Source organism: Saimiri boliviensis, chromosome X (assembly GCF_048565385.1).
Source record: "Saimiri boliviensis isolate mSaiBol1 chromosome X, mSaiBol1.pri, whole genome shotgun sequence".
NCBI lineage: Eukaryota > Metazoa > Chordata > Mammalia > Primates > Cebidae > Saimiri > Saimiri boliviensis.
The window spans coordinates 114,204,374-114,211,792 of record NC_133470.1 but is presented as its reverse complement, the minus strand read 5'-3'; the positions used below and the strand labels follow the sequence as shown (position 1 = coordinate 114,211,792).

General features: G+C 35.0%; 1 pseudogene; it reads right to left on the bottom strand.

Annotated features, from left to right (window-relative positions):
• Positions 1–1,645: 1,645 nt before the first annotated feature.
• Positions 1,646–4,727, bottom strand: LOC104651903 (translationally-controlled tumor protein-like; annotated as a pseudogene).
• Between the last annotated feature and the right edge of the window lie 2,692 nt (positions 4,728–7,419).

Genomic DNA, 7,419 nt, shown 5'->3' with positions numbered 1-7,419 from the left:
TAATATAAATTCGAATTTTTCAACTTCCTGGACCACTAAAAAGTTTAGAAAAGGTTAATTTAACACCCTGTGTATTTTGTTCTATTTTTGTCACATATTTTAATCATAACCTGCAAATATTTTATATTCCACAGGATATAATTATTATTTCCTTTAATGATGGCCTACTGATAATGAATTTTCTGGTTTTTTGCTTTAGAATGTTATTAGGTTGACATAATTTTAGAAACTGGCTGGGTGTGGTGGCTTACACTTGTAATCCCAGCACTTTGAGAGGCTGAGGCAGGAGGATTGCTTGAGCCAAAGAGTTTGAGACCAGCCTGGGCTACAGAGTGAGACCCCATCTCTACAAAAAGTTTAGAAAAAGAAATTAGCTGGGCATGGTGGATCACTACTGTAGTCCCTGCTGCTCAGGAGGCTCAGGCAGGAGGAGTGCTTGAGTCCAGGAGTTCCAGACTGTAGTGAGCCATGATCATACCACTATACTCTAGACTTGGTGACAGAGTGAGATTCTGTGTCTACAAAAAAAAAAAAAAAAAAAAAAAAAATTGTTTTCAAAATTGACAATACATTTAATAAGATGTGAAAAATTAAATGGACAATTTGATGTGTTTTAACAAATACACCCTGTAACCACTACTAAATCAAGATGTGAAACATTTCTAGGATTCAAGAAAATGATCTCATACCCCTTTATAGCAATCACCCCAATCTTCCAGAGTAACCTCTACTCTTTTTTTTTCAACTGAATTCGTCTTTTTTTTTTTTTTTTTTTTTTTTTTTTTTTGAGACGGAGTTTCGCTCTTGTTACCCAGGCTGGAGTGCAATGGCGCGATCTCAGCTCACCGCAACCTCCGCCTCCTGGGTTCAGGCAATTCTCCTGCCTCAGCCTCCTGAGTAGCTGGGATTATAGGCACGCACCACCATGCCCAGCTAATTTTTTGTATTTTTAGTAGAGACGGGGTTTCACCATGTTGACCAGGTTGGTCTCGATCACTCGACCTCGTGATCCACCCGCCTCGGCCTCCTAAAGTGCTGGGATTACAGGCTTGAACCACCGCGCCCGGCCAAATTCGTCTCTTTTTAATCTTTTAATTCGTCTCTTTTCATTCCATCATCTACAGTGGAAGTAGTTAATTCTTCCAAAGTTAACTACTTCCATTGCAGGTGATGAAATGTATAAGACTTCATTTTAAATGTTGGCACTGCTATAAGCATGATCTTTCCTTTTACTGCAACTCAAAACTTTAGATTCTTGTTTTTTTTTTTTTTTTTTTTTTTTCATATTCCAGTCCTGGAAGTAATTTCCACTGAAGAAGTTATCTGATGATAGTCTTTCTTTTTTTAGTAGTGCCTTACAACCAGGCTCTAGCTTCTCCAGGAACACTACAGGATGTATTTAGCTTAAATGTATATATTAAACTAAAAGGTATTCTCTGAAATGAGATTAAATACATTTTATTTTTAGACAACCTACATGACATGTTTTTCCTAAAAATGCCTCCACTCCAAGTAAGTCACAAAGTAAAGGAAGAGCTCAAGATGACATCAGTTCCATTTGTCTTAGGTCCTGGTGTTGAGTGGGATGACAAAAAGCAGCTGGTTTTGATGACAGTTGATAAATGTAAAATAATAGCCAAATTTGCTAACATTTTTTCATTTCTAAACCATCCTTAAAGAAAAGCATCTGTAGGGTCAAAGTGTCCTCACAGTAGTCCAGTAGAGAAACTATGCTGTCAAGATTCTTGTTCTCACCAATAAAGAACTAGTAGTTTTTGAAATTAGCAAGTATGTGCTTGATTTGTTCAGCAACCCCTATCATGAAAGGTTTTACTCTTTCTGATCTCTGTTCAAGTTTGCCTTTGATTGATTTCATGTAATATTTTATGTACTTCTTACAGGCTTCTTTTGTGAAGCTTGTTTCCTGTAAGTGATAGTGCATGACATCAACACCAGTTACAACTGTGCTTTGGGTTTCTTCACCCTGGGGGACTTCAGTAGAGGTGTTTCTACCAATGAGGGAGCCATCAATGTTTCCCTCTATCCTCCACCTTCAGGCATGCCCCTTCAGTTATCTCCCCGTTCTCCTAAATCTAGTCATGGCTAATGAGGTCTGGATAATCACAATGGTGGCTGAAGGGAGACAATGGTGGCGCTAGCTTAGCAGTGGCCTGGAGCTCAGAGCTAATGCAAAGCAGTACAGCAGTGCTGAGGTAAGTGGGGGAGTGAGGGGAAAAGTCCTAGTAACCAGCGTTTTGACGTGTATCTGCAGGTAATTTTTGTCTATTTTAGTCATTTATATGCATGGGAACATACAGTAACTAGTCTTTTGTGTCTGGCTTTCTTAACATAAAATAATTTTGTTACTCATCCATGTTGAATGTTTGAATAGTTTATAATTTTCATTAATGAGTGGCCTTCAAGCATATAAATACATACAGTTCATACATTATCTTCTTAATGGGTATTTGTATTAGTTTCAGATTTTAGCTATTATAATAGAAAAGTGTGCAATTTTTGTCTAAGTCTTTCTTTAGATATATGTTTTTATTTCTCTCGGAGAAACAACTGAGTGGGATTGCTGGGTAATAGGTTAGGTTTGTGCTTAACTTATATGAAAAATTGCTAGATCTGTTTTCCAAAGTGGTTTTTACATTTTACACTCACACCAGAAATGTATGTGACTTCAAGCTACATTGCATTTCACTCATACTTGGGATTGCCATTCATTTTAACTTTTGCTGTCCTAGGGCGAAGGACTGCTTTGTGGTTTAATTCGCAGTTCCCAGATGGCTAGTAAGGCTGAGAATGTTTTTATGTTTTAATTGGGCATTATTATCTATTCTGCTAGATTTCTAATAAGATATGCTGTGTATTTTTAAATTAAGGTTGTGTTTATTACTGAGTTCTAGTAATTCTTTATATATACTGGATACAACTTCTTGGTAAGATTTATGTATCATAAATATTATCTCCAAGTCTATGGACTGCCTTTTTGTTTATATTATAATGCCTTCTGAAGAGCAAGATGTTTTAACTTTTATAGATAATTTCAAGTTTTGCTTTAACGATTACTGCCTTTGTGTTCTGTTTAAGAAATCATTACCTACCCCAAAATCATAATGGTGGTTGTCTTTTTCTTTCTTGTACAGTGGTCATATTTTTAGTTTTTACATTTCTGGCCACGATCTCTCTCAATTTAATATTTGTGTATGGTGTGAAGGCTTGGGTTCAGTTTTTAAAAATAAAGACAGACAGATCATCTGTCAACATTTGTTGAAAAAATACTCCTTGCATTATTTTGGCATTATTCTCATTTCTGTATAATGAACAGCTGCTAGTTGTATAGTTGTATTATTACTATTTTTCTTTTTTCTTTTCTTTTCTTTTCTTTTTTTTTTTTTTTTTTTTTAGAGACAGTCTCTCTCTCTCTCCTCCAGGCTGAAGTGCAGTAGCACAATCTCAGCTCACTGCAACCTCTGCCTCCCAGATTTAAGCGATTCTCCTGCCTCATCTTCCTGAATAGCGGGGATTACAGACATGTGCCATGACACCCAGCTAATTTTTGTATTTTTAGTGGAAACAAGGTTTCACCATGTTGGCCAGGCTGGTCTTGACCTCTTGATTTCAAGTAATCTACCCACCTAGGTCTCCCAAAGTGCTAAGATTACATGTGTGAGCCACTGTGCCTGGCTGTATTATTACTATCTTTCTGATTGTGTTTTTTATCCTTGATTGTTTTTGTTTTAGAAGTTTTGCTATGATCTTCCAAGATCTGATTTTCCTTGTACTTAATCTATTTTGGGTTCATAATACTCTTGAATTATGCTTTCTGTTTTTCCTTCTTTGAGAAATATTTTTGAGTACCATTTACTGAAATACTGCTTCCACCCTATTATTTCTCACATATCTTTGTAGGTTGCCAATTAAATATACGTCGAGAAGACATTCCCTGTTTCTCCTATACTCTTTTCTAAATGTTCCACCTGTTTTTTCCTCTTTGTCACTGCTTATATTTTACTCACCTATCAATTTGATGGTCCTCACTTGAACTGTGTTTAACATGCCATTTTACAGATCCATTGAATTAACTCCAGTTGTATTTTTCTCTAATTCTAGAGTTCCCATGTGTTTTTATAAATTTTAAATGTATATTCAATTTTGTCATATTTTTCTTATATTTTTTAACATGCTACATTATTTAAATAGTATTGTATTACAAAAACTCAAAATAGAAAATGACTGCAAGTTTATTACACAGATGTTCTTACAACCTTCACATAAATCCATCATTGATTTACATTTTGCCACATTCGCTTTGGTGCTGTGTGTCTGTATGTGTGTGTGTGATTATTATTTATTTCTGAAACTTTTAAGAGTGTGTTCTATGTATGACCCTCTATAGTGAATTGAATGGTGGATCTCCTAAATATATGTTTACTTAGAACCTCAGAATTATGACTTTATTTGGAATTAGTTATTTGCCGATACAATTAAGGTAAGGAGCTTTAAGTGAGTTTATGTTTGATCAGGGTGGGCCATTAATGTAAATGAAGGACGTGATTATAAGAAACAGAAAAGGAGAAAATACAAAAACACAGAAGGAAACCATGTGTGATGGAGGTAGAGATTGTAATTATGCTGCAACAAACCAAAGGATACCAGGATACACCAGAAGCTGGAAGAGGCAAGGAAGAATTCTTCCACAGGGACTCCAGGAGGATCATGGTCCTATTGACATCTTGATTTCAGGCGTCCGGCCTCCAGAACTGAGAGAATAAATTTCTATTGTTTTAAGCTGCCACTGTATTTGTATAGCAGTCCTCCTTGCCTGTGGTTTCATTTTCTGTGGTGTCAGTTACCTCCTGCAGTCAACTGTGGCTTGCAAAAATTAGATGAGAAATGACAGAAATAAAAAACTCGTAAGTTTTAAATTGAATGTCTTACAGAGTATTGTGATGAAATCTGGTCATCCCACCATATGTTGCACTGGAATCATCCATTAGTGTATCTGTAGTGTATAAGCTACCCACCTTTCAGTTATTTAATAGCCAACTCAGTTATCAGATTGACTGTGGCAATATTGCATTGCTTCTTTTCAAGTAACCCTTATTTTACTTACTAATGCCCCTCAAATGCAAGGTTAGTGAGGCTGGCAGGCTGGCATATTATAATTGTTTAATTTTATTGTTATAGTTAATCTTTTACTGTGCCGAATTTATAAATTAAACTTTATTATAGGCATGTATGTATAAGAAAAAATATTGTATATATAATATTTGATACTATCTGCAGTTTTGGTCATCCACTGGCAGTCTTGGAACAGATTCCTCATGGAGAATAGGGGACTACTTTAATAATTTCTTACAGCAGTCATAGTAAACTAATTCAATGCCTAAATATTTCACCATGTATATCCTGGAGCAAAGATATTCTTTAATATACATACAGTATCATTATCAAATAAGAGCAGTTAACATTGTTATGGCATTATTTTCTAATACACATTTGTTATCTAGTTTCTCCATTTTCCTGAATAATATGATTTGTAGAATTTAATTCATTCCATTCAGAATCTAATTCAGAATTAAACGTTGTATTTACATGTCTTTAGGCTACTTGAATCTGAAATAGCACCTCAGTTTTTGTTTTTCAAACACTGATAATTTTTAAGAATAGAGATCAATTGTTTTGTAAAATGTGCTGCAATGCTAGTCTGATTGTATTCTCATTTGCAGTTTCAAAATATGTCTTAGAAGAAATACTACATGAATGATGCTAATTTTTTTTTTCAGTGAATCACATCAAGAAGCACATGATGTTAAGCCATCTCAACATTGGTGGTGGTAACTTGGATCGCTTGATTAAGCTGATGCCTTCCATATTTATATAATACAAAGTTACCCCTTTTAAATCAATAAATTATTCAGAGATAAATGAGAACTGCGTAAATGTCTTGGTAACAAACAAGTTTCACCCGGTTGTGTTTTCATCCATTGATGAATCTTGCCTTAATTAGTTATTATTACCATGACCCATAGCAAAATAGTGGTATCTTAGTTATTTCACGTACATTTATTAGTTTTATAGAGTAAACAAAAGCTTTTCCTCCTTTCAGTTTCTCTTTCTTTCTCTGCCATCTTTCCATCTGCTCTTCCTTCTTTGCTATTTCTGTCTCTGTCTCCTTTCCCCTTCTCATTGTCTGTTTTTATTTATATTTCTTAATGTGTGGATTCATAAATTATTCTTTCAATTGCATTATAATCTGTTACTGATGTTTTTCATTTTTTATTGAACCAGATTTAGCCAGTATGAGCTGACAATTTCTAATTTTAATCCAACATTTAAGATCACATGGTCTTCTTTATCTTCTCTGTGCTTACGTATTTGTATCTACTTTTTTTCATGATCATAATCTTGCCTCCCTCCCACAAAGGAATATATCTTCTTCTATGGGACACCAAAGATAATAGATAGAGAATAGTTTCACCCATACCACTACCATAAGCAAACCTACTGAATGAAGTAGATTTCATTCCATTTCTTTCCATGTTTAACTGAAAGTGCATGTCTAAAATTTGCCTGTGTTCATCTTCTCCTTGTGCCATTATTCTATGCATTTGATATAACAATCAATACATATTTTATATTTGAATTTAGTTTGAGTTTCCAAAATGTTTGATTTTATTTTATTTTTGATTATTCAATATGTTTCTAGTTTTAAAATTACATAAAATGGCATATATAGAGAATTGCCACTCAATCTTCTCTTTTCCCATATTATTCTCACTTCTTGCCTGTGGATAACCAATTTCACTGGATTCTGGTTATCCTTATGTTTATTTTTAGAAACTATATACGTTATGTATGTTATATTAAGAATAACTTGAGTTTTCCTTTTAAATTTTTTCCTGATAATCCATATTGGGTCATAGAGATCACCTTTATTATTTCCTGCATAGTAATTCATTGTGTATATGTATTAGGTTGGTGCAAAAGTTATTGCAGTTTTTGCAATTATCTTTAATGGCAAAACAGCAATTACTTTTGCACCAACATACATAGTTTAACCCAGGAACTACTCACTCTGGGCCTCCTCTCCGCTGAGGGCTTCACACTCAACAGGACAACCTGCCTGCAGTGAGGAGCTACCCACTGCAGGTCTCCTCTCAGCTGAGGGCTCTGCAGATGCCAGGATGACCTGCCTGCGGAAAGCAGCTACCACTTCAGCTCTCCTGAGAGCTGTAGGTAAGTTAGTTTTGCATAGTTTATTCAAGCAGTTTTCTATGTATGGGCTTTTCCATGGTATCCAATAATTTGTTATAACATAATACCCCAATGCATGAAGGCACAAGTATGTATTTTCTTGCCGTTGGTGGTATATCTTGGAGCTGAATTCCTAAAGTGATACTGTTTTGT